The 12,090-nt window shown below is 39.2% G+C and overlaps 1 non-coding gene across 1 annotated transcript; it reads right to left on the bottom strand.

Moving 5' to 3' along the window:
• Nucleotides 1-1,094: 1,094 nt before the first annotated feature.
• Nucleotides 1,095-1,202, bottom strand: LOC130964891 (small nucleolar RNA R71). The gene has a single exon (XR_009080957.1). It is a non-coding gene; the product is annotated as a small nucleolar RNA R71 (small nucleolar RNA).
• Between the last annotated feature and the right edge of the window lie 10,888 nt (nucleotides 1,203-12,090).

Here is a 12,090-nt window from a genome sequence, read left to right as displayed (position 1 = left end):
TTTCAAAGATACTTGCTATCAATTAATGATTTGATTCAACATTTTAAGTATGTTGCCTTTTCTGTTGAGAAAGGTTTAATGTTCGAATCATATCTTTTCTTGATAGCCAAGTTATTAATTTTTAAAATCAAATCTTTTTTTTTAAATTGTTTTCAAATCATATCTTCTCAATCACATTTTTTTTAAACCAATCATATCTTCTTAACCTCATCTTTTTCAAAATAGTTTTCAATCAAATCTTTTTTTTGACTTCTAATTTCAAAATCTTTTTCAAAAATCACTTGATTCCTTTTCCATTGTGAGTTTTCGAAAATTATCAATCAATTTTTCAAAATGATTTTAAAAACTTTTTAATTAATTTTCGAAAATTCTCTTCCCCTCTTCCCACATCCTTTTATTTATGGAGTACCACTCCTTCTCAATGCACAATTCGAACTCTCTCTGATTAAGTTCGAATTCTTCTACCTCTTTCTTCTATTTTTCTGTTCTTCTGACACCTCAAGGAATCTCTATACTGTGACATAGAGGATTCCACATTTTCTTGTTCTCTTCTCTTTCATATGAGCAGGAGCAGAGACAAAGGCATTCTTGTTGAAGCTGACCCTGAACCTGAAAGGACCTTGAAGCGAAAGCTAAGAGAAGCTAAGGCACAATTCTCTATAGAGGACCTAACAGAAATCTTCAAAGAAGAAGAACCCATGGCAGCCGAAAACAACAACAATGCAAGGAAGGTGCTGGGTGACTTTACTGCACCTACTCCCGACTTCTATGGGAGAAGCATCTCTATCCCTGCCATTGGAGCAAACAACTTTGAGCTTAAGCCTCAATTAGTTTCTCTAATGCAACAGAATTGCAAGTTCCATGGACTTCCATTGGAAGATCCTCATCAGTTCTTAGCTGAATTCTTGCAAATCTGTGACACTGTCAAGACTAATGGGGTAGACCCTGAGGTCTACAGACTTATGCTATTCCCTTTTGCTGTAAGAGACAGAGCTAGGACATGGTTGGACTCACAACCTAAAGAAAGCCTGGACTCATGGGAAAAGCTAGTCAATGTCTTCTTGGCAAAGTTCTTTCCACCTCAAAAATTGAGTAAGCTTAGAGTGGAAGTCCAAACCTTCAGACAGAAGGATGGAGAATCCCTCTATGAAGCTTGGGAAAGATACAAACAATTGATCAGAAAATGTCCTTCTGACATGCTTTCTGAATGGAGCATCATAGGTATTTTCTATGATGGTCTCTCTGAACTATCCAAGATGTCTTTGGATAGCTCTGCTGGAGGATCTCTTCATTTGAAGAAGACGCCTACAGAAGCTCAAGAGCTAATTGAAATGGTTGCAAATAACCAATTCATGTACACTTCTGAAAGGAATCCTGTGAACAATGGGGCAAATCAGAAGAAAGGAGTTCTTGAGATTGATGCTCTGAATGCCATTCTGGCTCAGAACAAAATATTGACTCAACAAGTCAATTTGATTTCTCAAAGTCTGTCTGGAATGCAAAATGCACCAAGCAGTACTAAAGATGCTTCATCTGAAGAAGAAGCATATGATCCTGAAAACCCTTCAATGGAAGAGGTGAATTACCTAGGAGAACCCTATGGAAACACCTATAATTCTTCATGGAGAAATCACCCAAATTTCTCATGGAAGAATCAAGAAAGACCTCAACAAGGTTTTAACAACAATAATGGTGGAAGAAATAGGTTTAGCAATGGCAAGCCTTTTCCATCATCTTCTCATCAACAGACAGAGAATTCTAAGCAGAACCCCTCTGACTTAGCAACCATGGTCTCTGATCTAATCAAAACCACTCAAAGTTTCATGACTGAAACAAGATCCTCCATTAGGAATTTGGAGGCACAAGTGGGACAGCTGAGCAAGAAAGTTACTGAACTCCCTCCTAGTACTCTCCCAAGCAACACAGAAGAAAATCCAAAAGGAGAGTGCAAGGCCATCAACATGGCCGAATTTGGAGAGGAAGGAGAGGAAGTGAACGCCACTGAGGAAAACCTCAATGGGCGTGCACTGACCTCCATTGAGTTCCCCAATGAGGAACCATGGGAATCTGAGGCTCAAAATGAGACCATAGAGATTCCATTGGACTTACTTCTGCCATTCATGAGCTCTGATGAGTATTCTTCCTCTGAAGAGGATGAGTATGTCACTGAAGAGAAAGTTGCTAAATACCTTGGAGCAATCATGAAGCTAAATGACAAGTTGTTTGGAAATGAGACTTGGGAGAATGAACCTCCTTTGCTCACCAAAGAACTGGATGACTTGTCTAGGCAGAAATTACCTCAAAAGAGACAAGATCCTGGGAAGTTTTCAATACCTTGTACCATAGGCACCATGACCTTCAAGAAGGCTCTGTGTGACTTAGGGTCAAGTGTAAACCTCATGCCTCTCTCTGTAATGGAGAAGCTAGGGATCTTTGAGGTGCAAGCTGCAAGAATCTCATTAGAGATGGCAGACAACTCAAGAAAACAAGCTCATGGACTTGTAGAGGATGTTTTGGTGAAGATTGAAGACCATTACATCCCTGCTGATCTCATAGTCCTAGAAACTGGGAAGTGCATGGATGAAACCATCATCCTTGGCAGACCCTTCCTAGCCACAGCAAAGGCTGTGATTGATGTTGATAGAGGCGAACTGATCATTCAAGTGAATGAAGAATCCTTTGTGTTTAAGGCTCAAGGATATCCCTCTGTCACCATGGAGAGGAAGCATGAAGAGCTTCTCTCAAATCAGAGTCAAACAGAGCCCCCACAGTCAAACTCTAAGTTTGGTGTTGGGAGGCCACAACCAAACTCTAAGTTTGGTGTTGAACCCCCACATTCAAACTCTAAGTTTGGTGTTGGGAGGTTCCAACATTGCTCTGAGAAATTGTGAGGCTCCATGAGAGCCATCTGTCAAGCTACTGACATTAAAGAAGCGCTTGTTGGGAGGCAACCCAATGTTATATGTTATCTATTTTCTTTTGTTATTCTATTTCATTTTGTAGGTTGATGATCATGAGAAGTCACAAAATCAATTGAAAAAGCAAAAACAGAATGAAAAACAGGAAGAAAAACAGCACACCCTGGAGGAAGAACTTACTGGCGTTTAAACGCCAGTAAGAGTAGCAGTTGGGCGTTTAACGCCCAGTCTGGCACCATTCTGGGCGTTTAACGCCAGAAAGGGGCACCAGACTGGCGTTAAACGCCAGAAAAGGGCAAGAACCTGGCGTTAAACGCCAGAAATGGGCACCAGCCCGGCGTTTAACGCCAGAATTGGCTCAAAACGTGATTTTGCTTGCCATTTGGTGCAGGGATGACTTTTCCTTGACACCTCAGGATCTGTGGACCCCACAGGATCCCCACCAACCACACCACTCTCTCTCTCTTCTTCACTCATTCACCAATCACCTCAATACCTCTTCCCCAAAAACCCTTCACCTATCAAATCCCTTCTTTCTCTTCACCACTCACATCCCTCCTTCATAAAACCCCACCTACCCCACCATTCAAATTCAAATCACTTTCCCACCCAAACCCACCCTCTTTGGCCGAACACAAAAGCCATTCCCTTCTTCCTCATTTCTTCTTTTTCTACTCTCTTCTTTCTTCTTTTGCTCGAGGACGAGCAAACCTTTTAAGTTTGGTGTGGTAAAAGCGTTGCTTTTTCGTTTTTCCATAACCATTTATGGCATCCAAGGCCGGAGAAACCTCTAGAAAGAGGAAAGGGAAGGAAAAAGCTTCTACCTCCGAGTCATGGGAGATGGAGAGATTCATCTCAAGGGTGCATCAAGACCACTTCTATGAAGTTGTGGCCTTGAAGAAGGTGATCCCCGAGGTCCCTTTTTCACTCAAAAAGGGTGAATATCCGGAGATCCGACATGAGATCCGAAGAAGAGGTTGGGAAGTCCTTACCAACCCCATTCAACAAGTCGGAACCTTGATGGTTCAAGAGTTCTATGCCAATGCATGGATCACCAAGAACCATGATCAAAGTGTGAACCCGGATCCAAAGAATTATCTTACTATGGTTCGGGGGAAATACTTGGATTTTAGTCCGGAAAATGTAAGGTTGGCATTCAACTTGCCTATGATGCAAGGAGATGAACATCCTTACACTAGAAGGGTCAACTTTGATCAAAGGTTGGACCAAGTCCTCACTGACATTTGTGAAGAGGGCGCCCAATGGAAGAGAGATTCAAGAGGGAAGCCGGTTCAATTGAGAAGGCATGACCTCAAACCCGTGGCTAGAGGATGGTTAGAGTTTATCCAACGCTCAGTCATTCCCACTAGCAACCGGTCCGAAGTTACTCTAGACCGGGCCATCATGATTCATAGCATCATGATTGAAGAAGAAGTGGAAGTTCATGAGGTTATAGCCCAAGAACTCTATAAGGTGGCGGATAAGTCCTCTACCTTAGCAAGGTTAGCCTTTCCTCATCTCATTTGTCACCTCTGTTATTCAGTAGGAGTTGACATAGAGGGAGACATCCCCATTGATGAGGACAAGCCCATTACTAAGAAACGGATGGAGCACACAAGAGACCCCTCTCATCATGAGATCCCTGAGATGCCTCAAAGGATGCACTTTCCTCCACAAAACTATTGGGAGCAACTAAACACCTCCCTAGGAGAATTGAGTTCCAATATGGGACAACTAAGGGTGGAGCATCAAGGACACTCCATCATCCTCCATGAAATTAGAGAAGATCAAAGAATCATGAGAGAGGAGCAACAAAGACAAGGAAGAGACATTGAGGAGCTCAAGCACTCCATAGGATCTTCAAAAGGAAGAAAGAGCCGCCATCACTAAGGTGGACCCGTTCTTTAATCTCCTTGTTCTTTATTTTCTGTTTTTCGAATTTTTATGCTTATGTTTGTCCATGTTTGTGTCTTATGATCATTAGTGTCTTAGTGTCTATGCCTTAAAGTTATGAATGTCCTATGAATCCATCACCTTTCTTAAACAAACAAATGTTCTTAAATTGAAAAAGAAAAAGAATTGCATGAATTTTGAATTTTATAGCAGTTTAATTATTTTGATGTGGTGGCAATACTTTTGTCTTCTGAATGTATACTTAAACAGTGCATATGTCTTTTGAATTTGTGGTTCATGAATGTTGGCTCTTGAAAGAATGATGAAAAAGGAGACATGTTACTGAGGATCTGAAAAATCATTAAAAATGATTCTTGAAGCAAGAAAAAGCAGTGAATACAAAAAAAAAACGAAAAAAAAAGAGAAAAAGAAAGAGAAAGAAAGAAATAAAGTTGTGATCCAAGGCAATAAAAGTGTGCTTAAGAACCCTGGACACCTCTAATTGGGGACTCTAGCAAAGCTGAGTCACAATCTGAAAAGGTTCACCCAATTATGTGTCTGTGGCATGTATGTATCCGGTGGTAATACTGGAAGACAGAGTGCTTTGGGCCACGGCCAAGACTCATAAAGTAGTTGTGTTCAAGAATCATCATACTTAACTAGGAGAATCAATAACACTATCTGGATTCTGAGTTCCTAAAGAAGCCAATCATTCTGAGTTGCAAAGGATAGAGTGAGATGCAAAAACTGTTCAGAGGCAAAAAGCTAAAAGCCCCGCTCATCTAATTAATACTGATCTTCATAGATGTTTTTGGAGTTCATTGCATATTCTCTTCTTTTTATCTTATTTGATCTTCAGTTGCTTGAGGACAAGCAACAATTTAAGTTTGGTGTTGTGATGAGCGGATAATTTGTACCCTTTTTGGCATTGTTTTTAGTATGTTTTTAGTAGTTTTAGTTTAGTTTTTAGTATATTTTTATTAGTTTTTAGTTAAAATTCACTTTTCTGGACTTTACTATGAGTTTGTGTGTTTTTCTGTGATTTCAGGTATTTTCTGGCTGAAATTGAGGGACCTGAGCAAAAATCTGATCCAGAGACTGAAAAGGACTGCAGATGCTGTTGGATTCTGACCTCCCTGCACTCGAAGTGGATTTTCTGGAGCTACAGAAGCCCAATTGGCGCGCTCTCAACGGCGTTGGAAAGTAGACATCCTGGGCTTTCCAGCAATATATGATAGTTCATACTTTGCCTAAGATTTGATGGCCCAAACCGGCGTTCAAAGTCACCCTCAGGAATTCCAGCGTTAAACGCCGGAACTGGCACCTAAATGGGAGTTAAACGCCCAAACTGGCATAAAAGCTGGCGTTTAACTCCAAGAAGAGTCTCTACACGAAAATGCTTCATTGCTCAGCCCAAGCACACACCAAGTGGACCCGGAAGTGGATTTTTATGTCATTTACTCATCTCTGTACACCCTAGGCTACTAGTTTTCTATAAGTAGGACCTTTTATTATTGTATTGATATATCGGGGTAGCTATCTTCATGTTATGCTATCTTAGATCATTGGGAGGCTGGCCATTCGGCCATGCCTAGACCTTGTTCTTATGTATTTTCAACGGTGGAGTTTCTACACACCATAGATTAAGGTGTGGAGCTCTGTTGTACCTCGAGTATTAATGCAATTACTATTGTTCTTCTATTTGATTCCGCTTGTTCTTTGTCCAAGATATCACTTGTTCTTCAACTTGATGAATGTGATGATCCGTGACACTCATCATCATTCTCACCTATGAACAAGGTGACTGACAACCACTTTTGTTCTACGAGCAATCAAGGCTCTAGTGAATATCTCTTGGATTCCTGATACACGATGCATGGTTGATCGCCTGACAACCGAGTGCTCGCCTGACAAACGAGCCAGCCATTCCGTGAGATCAGAGTCTTCGTGGTATAGGCGAGAACTGATGGCGGCATTCAAGAGAATCCGGAAGGTCTAACCTTGTCTGTGGTATTCTGAGTAGGATTCAATGATTGAATGACTGTGACGTGCTTCAAACTCCTAGCAGGCGGGGCGTTAGTGACAGACGCAAAAGAATCACTGGATTCTATTCCGGCCTGACCGAGAACCGACAGCTGATTAGCCTATGCTGTGACAGAGCATAGGAACGTTTTCACTGAGAGGATGGGAGGTAGCCACTGACAACGGTGAAACCCTTGCATAAGCTTGCCATGGAAAGGAGTAAGAAGGATTGGATGAAGACAGTAGGAAAGCAGAGAGACGGAAGGGAAGGCATCTTCATACGCTTATCTGAAGTTCCTACCAATGAATTACATAAGTACCTCTATCTTTATCTTTATGCTTTATTCGTATATCACTATACCCATTTGAGTCTGCCTGACTAAGATTTACAAGGTGACCATAGCTTGCTTCATACCAACAATCTCCGTGGGATCGACCCTTACTCGCGTAAGGTTTATTACTTGGACGACCCAGTGCACTTGCTGGTTAGTTGTGCAAAGTTTTGTTTATGCCATGGTATTGAGCACCAAGTTCTTGGGGCCATTACTAGGGATTATTTGAGTTGTGAAAAGTAGTGATCACAATTTCGCACACCAATCCTATTCCAACATGATCGAGAACCAACAGCTGATTAGCCGTGCTGGGACAGAGCATCTGGACCATTTTCACTGAGAGGATGGGAGGTAGCCACTGACAATGGTGACACCCTACATATAGCTTGCCGTAGATGGGCTTTACAAACAATTGAGTTGAATATTACATTGCAGAAATTCAAAGGACAAAGCATCTCCAAAACTCCAACATATTCCCCATTACTGCACAACAAGTAACGATTTTATTCTCTTTTATTTTTCCAATCTAATAATTCCCATTGATAATTTTGATTGATATCCTGACTAAGAATAATAAAATAAATATAGCTTGCTTCAAACCAATAATCTCCGTGGGATCGACCCTTACTCACGTAAGGTATTACTTGGACGACCCAGTGCACTTGCTGGTTAGTTGTGCGAAATCATAAGAAATCTTGATTTTGATATTGAGATATTAATTTCGTGCACCAACGAGACTGTAGCCACTGACAACGGTGATACCCAACATACAGCTTGCCATGGAAAGGAGTAAGAAGGATTGGATGAAGACAGTAGGAAAGCAGAGAGACGGAAGGGACAAAGCATCTCCATACGCTTATCTGAAATTTTCACCAATGAATTACATAAGTATCTCTATCTTTATACCTTATTCATATATCATTCATAACCATTTGAATCTGCCTGACTAAGATTTACAAGATGACCATAGCTTACTTCATACCAACAATCTCCGTGGGATCGACCCTTACTCGCGTAAGGTTTATTACTTGGACGACCCAGTGCACTTGCTGGTTAGTTGTGCGAAGTTGTGAAATTATGTTTAGACCATGGTATTGCGCACCAAGTTTTTGGAGCCATTACTAGGGACTGTCTGAGTTGTGAAAAGTAGAGATCACAATTTTGTGCACCAATTACATTGAAATTCAAACCATCAACCATGAACAACAATTTTTAGAAACAAACACAAAATTATTCAACTACAGAATCATAAACAATAAACTACATTAACTAGATTCAAATCACACCTTACCACTTGATTCGATTCAAAATAATAATACAATTCGACCTGGTCCAATTGAAAGTCTGAACCTAAAAATACATCGAAAGATTTTTAAAATACACTAATTTATAAATAGAAATACACCGAAACGAGAACAGAACAGATTCATCATAATAATAATTCAGATTCAGAACTACTACATTACATCCAACTCAAACCATCAACCATGACTAGCAATTTTCAAAGACAAAAATAACATTATTCACCTACAGAATCATAAACTACTAACGAACTACATTAACTAGAATCGAACCACACCTCAACCACTTGATTCAATTCAATACAATAATCCACTTCGCTCTAGTTCAATTGATAGTCTGAACTTGAATCATTCATTATCTTCGACAACAAAATACCTGTTCAAACCTGATTTCACAGCTTGATTTCAAAAACTTTGATTTAAATCTTCAAATTAGATAAAAGAGCATTGAACTTGAATGAAGAGAACAAAGAGAACAAAAGAAGGAAGAGAAATGCAGAGAATGCAAAGATTGAACAGAACGTAGATAAGCAGAAAAAGCTAAGAAAATTTGAGAAAGGAAACACAATCTGTATGAAAAATATAGTTACATATATTTGCGCATTGAGTCAAAATTTTTTTAGAAGTAGTGACGCGTGGAGGTAAATTAAGTTAAAACTACTTGGTTGAATTTGGTTGGTTAAATGACTTGGATATAGAAATTAATTGATAAAAAAATAATAATAATTTTTGAAAAATAGAAAAATTCAAAATTTAATTTGAATAAATATTTAAAATTTAAATTCAATAAAAATTTATTGTTAATGCAGTTCATACTACACTTGTTATTATAGTATTAACTAAAAAAGTAAATGATAAATAGATTTTTATCTTTTTTGTTTGTAGATATTTAAACCTCTAAAAATTAAAAATTACATTTAACTTCCTTTTATCTAAGAACGTATGACAATTATATCCCTTTAATCCATTGAGTTAGGGTTAAAAAACATAACAGAAAATACTGATCTAAAAGAGAAATAGATGATGTATCCGTCATGGTGCTGATGTAGATAATTAGAAAAAAATAAAGGGATAAATAAATCCTCTGGTGGCTCAAAATGACGCCGGTGTAATCCCTCGCCTCACCTCGTCTCTTCATAATCTTGTCCTTTTAGGAATGGTCAAAATCTTGTCTGCAACATCTTCATTAACTAATCTCACCTTGGCCTTCTTTTGATTCTCATTCCCAAACCAAAGTCATAATCTTCTTCCTCAAACGAAAAGAGTAGAAACTTACTACATCGTGTCATTGCCACCATTCCATTAATTAAGCACAGAAATGGTTAGTCCAATTTCACCCTCATGATTGACAATCTGCTCTTTCAAAACTTCAGTTTCAGCCACACAGTTCCTAGCATCACTACTCTTCAACTCATCAACATAACAACGCCTCAATTCATCAGAACAAGGAATCCTCTCATTCTCAAATGCCTCGAGAAAAGAAAAGAACTTTATCCTAACGACATCATCCTTCTTATCCATAAACAATCTGGCCCTCCTAGACTATCTCCTCAAAAACTCAATCTGTTCTCTAACATTGTTGCTAAGGTCAACGGTCTTAACAGGGAAAACATCCAAAAGGGTCAAAAATTCTTGACCCAAATCCTGGAAATGACTGGAAATAGAGAGGTTTTGAGGCAATAACCATAACTTACTCAATTGTGCGCAGTAATCAAGGAGAATCCGTTGGAACGATATACCAGCAAATAGAGCTCCCTCAAGTAGAGCGTGCACACATGAATCCCTCAGTGACTCTAATAGTTGCTGAAAAACCTCGATCTTTAGGATTAAGGAGTGAGAGTTCTTGCGCTGGAAGGGGAACCGGTGATCGGAGAAGGCCGTGACGAGGTCGCCGACGGCAGCGACGACGGTCCGGATGAGCGCCTCGTCAGAAAGGTCTACTGGCACCAGGAAGGCCTTTAGTGACGGTAACTTGCGACGCCGCAGCGATAAGAATATAACCCCAGAATCCATCCAAAAGTTCTTTCTTTCCTAGGCTTTACAGAACTTTCAGAGTTAGCGAAGGATTGCAAAATCTTAAGAAACTAAATGGTTAATTGGTGAAACATGCAATTTGCGCAAGGAAAGATGACTTCTTGGTGGGGCGTTATTTAGAGCAACCACAGAACCTATTTGTCCTCTACTTTTTACCAACCATATCACCGTAACAAATTAAATGAGAGAAATGCTAGGAGGCCAGTAATAATATTTTTAATGATGTAAGATTATATTTAATAGTGTAGAATTATTTAATTTATTTTTCTGATTGAATGTTGACCAAATTTTAATAAAAATATTAGTTACATTTTTTGTTACATTTTTGAAGTCCAACTCATCGTACATTTCTAAAAGTGAGAGATTTAGTAATTTTTTATTTTTAAAGACTTAAATATTTATAAATAAAAAGGTCAAAAATTTATAGAAATTATTTTTGATATGAAAATGGAGATGGTGTTTTAGTTAAATATTAATATTTGAAGTGTATTATAATTGTTCTGACCTGTTGATACTGAGATATAGCTCGTTCTTCAAAAAAGGTCAGCAAACTCTTGAGGTAGAACACGAAACACGGTGGTTGAAACCGAGGTGGTGGATACCTGCAAAGGTCCTCCACGATCAAGTTAGTAAGAGAATATATGTGTATATGCTTCTTGGAAAAAGATGGAATACCTTTTTGGCTTCTGTTCTTCTCCTTATATCTGGCTGGTCGAAGCTGACCGTTTTTATGTAACGTCCGAGCATTAACTGTGTATCCGACGTTACAGGACAAAAATAAATGCTGATTTATCTGGAATATGCAGTTACAATTGTGAATCGTACGTTGCCGAGCTATAACTCGTAACCGACTTTTACTTGTTCGTATCACAGCCCCCAAGCTTGGTCTGATCTGAGGGAGACAGGTTGAGCTTTTTACTGCTTTAGCGAGTTATAGCTCGGTATATCCAGCCCCCAGGTCAACGTGTCTCACCAGATTCTAACGTTGGCATATGAAAGGGTTGTGTGAAATAAATTTCAAGCATTTATCTTTATTGGCCATTGTGTTATTTAATATTTGTCTGGTTCAACTTCCAATGTCACTCCTGGACCGTTAAAGCAACCTTGGTTTGTGCGGATGAGATTTAATTATGGAACTGAAAAGTTAATTAAACTAGTGGTTGAGTTTCAAGTTCTCATACCCACTGCGTTTAAGGAGGCAGAAGCTTTTAAGTGACAATGAGTAGAAGAGGTTAGTAAGCTTCCTTCACCCCTTCTGTTCGTGTTAATTTTTCCTGCCATACTTGTTAAAAATGAGTGAGAAGAAGAAAAATTTGCTTCCCCAAGTTACAGATGATGAGAAATATGATTGGGTTGACAATGATGTCCATATACGGGCTTCATTGTTTTCCGATATTCAGAGTGTGAAGCGGGTAAACACGGGTGGTGTAGTGAGGGCTGGGTTTCAATAGAACTGTTGCCATGCAGCCGAGCGAATCGTGTTTTCCATAGAAAAAAGGATTTTGAATATTTTTACGTTTATAGTTGCATGATTGAGGAAATACGAGTTAAACTTCCCTTTTCTGGTTTTGAATGTGATGTGATGAAACA

The sequence above is a fragment of the Arachis stenosperma genome, chromosome 2 (genome assembly GCF_014773155.1).
Source record: "Arachis stenosperma cultivar V10309 chromosome 2, arast.V10309.gnm1.PFL2, whole genome shotgun sequence".
Lineage (NCBI taxonomy): Eukaryota > Viridiplantae > Streptophyta > Magnoliopsida > Fabales > Fabaceae > Arachis > Arachis stenosperma.
The sequence above is the reverse complement of the archived record's forward strand: the minus strand, read 5'-3'. Positions and strand labels throughout refer to the sequence as shown.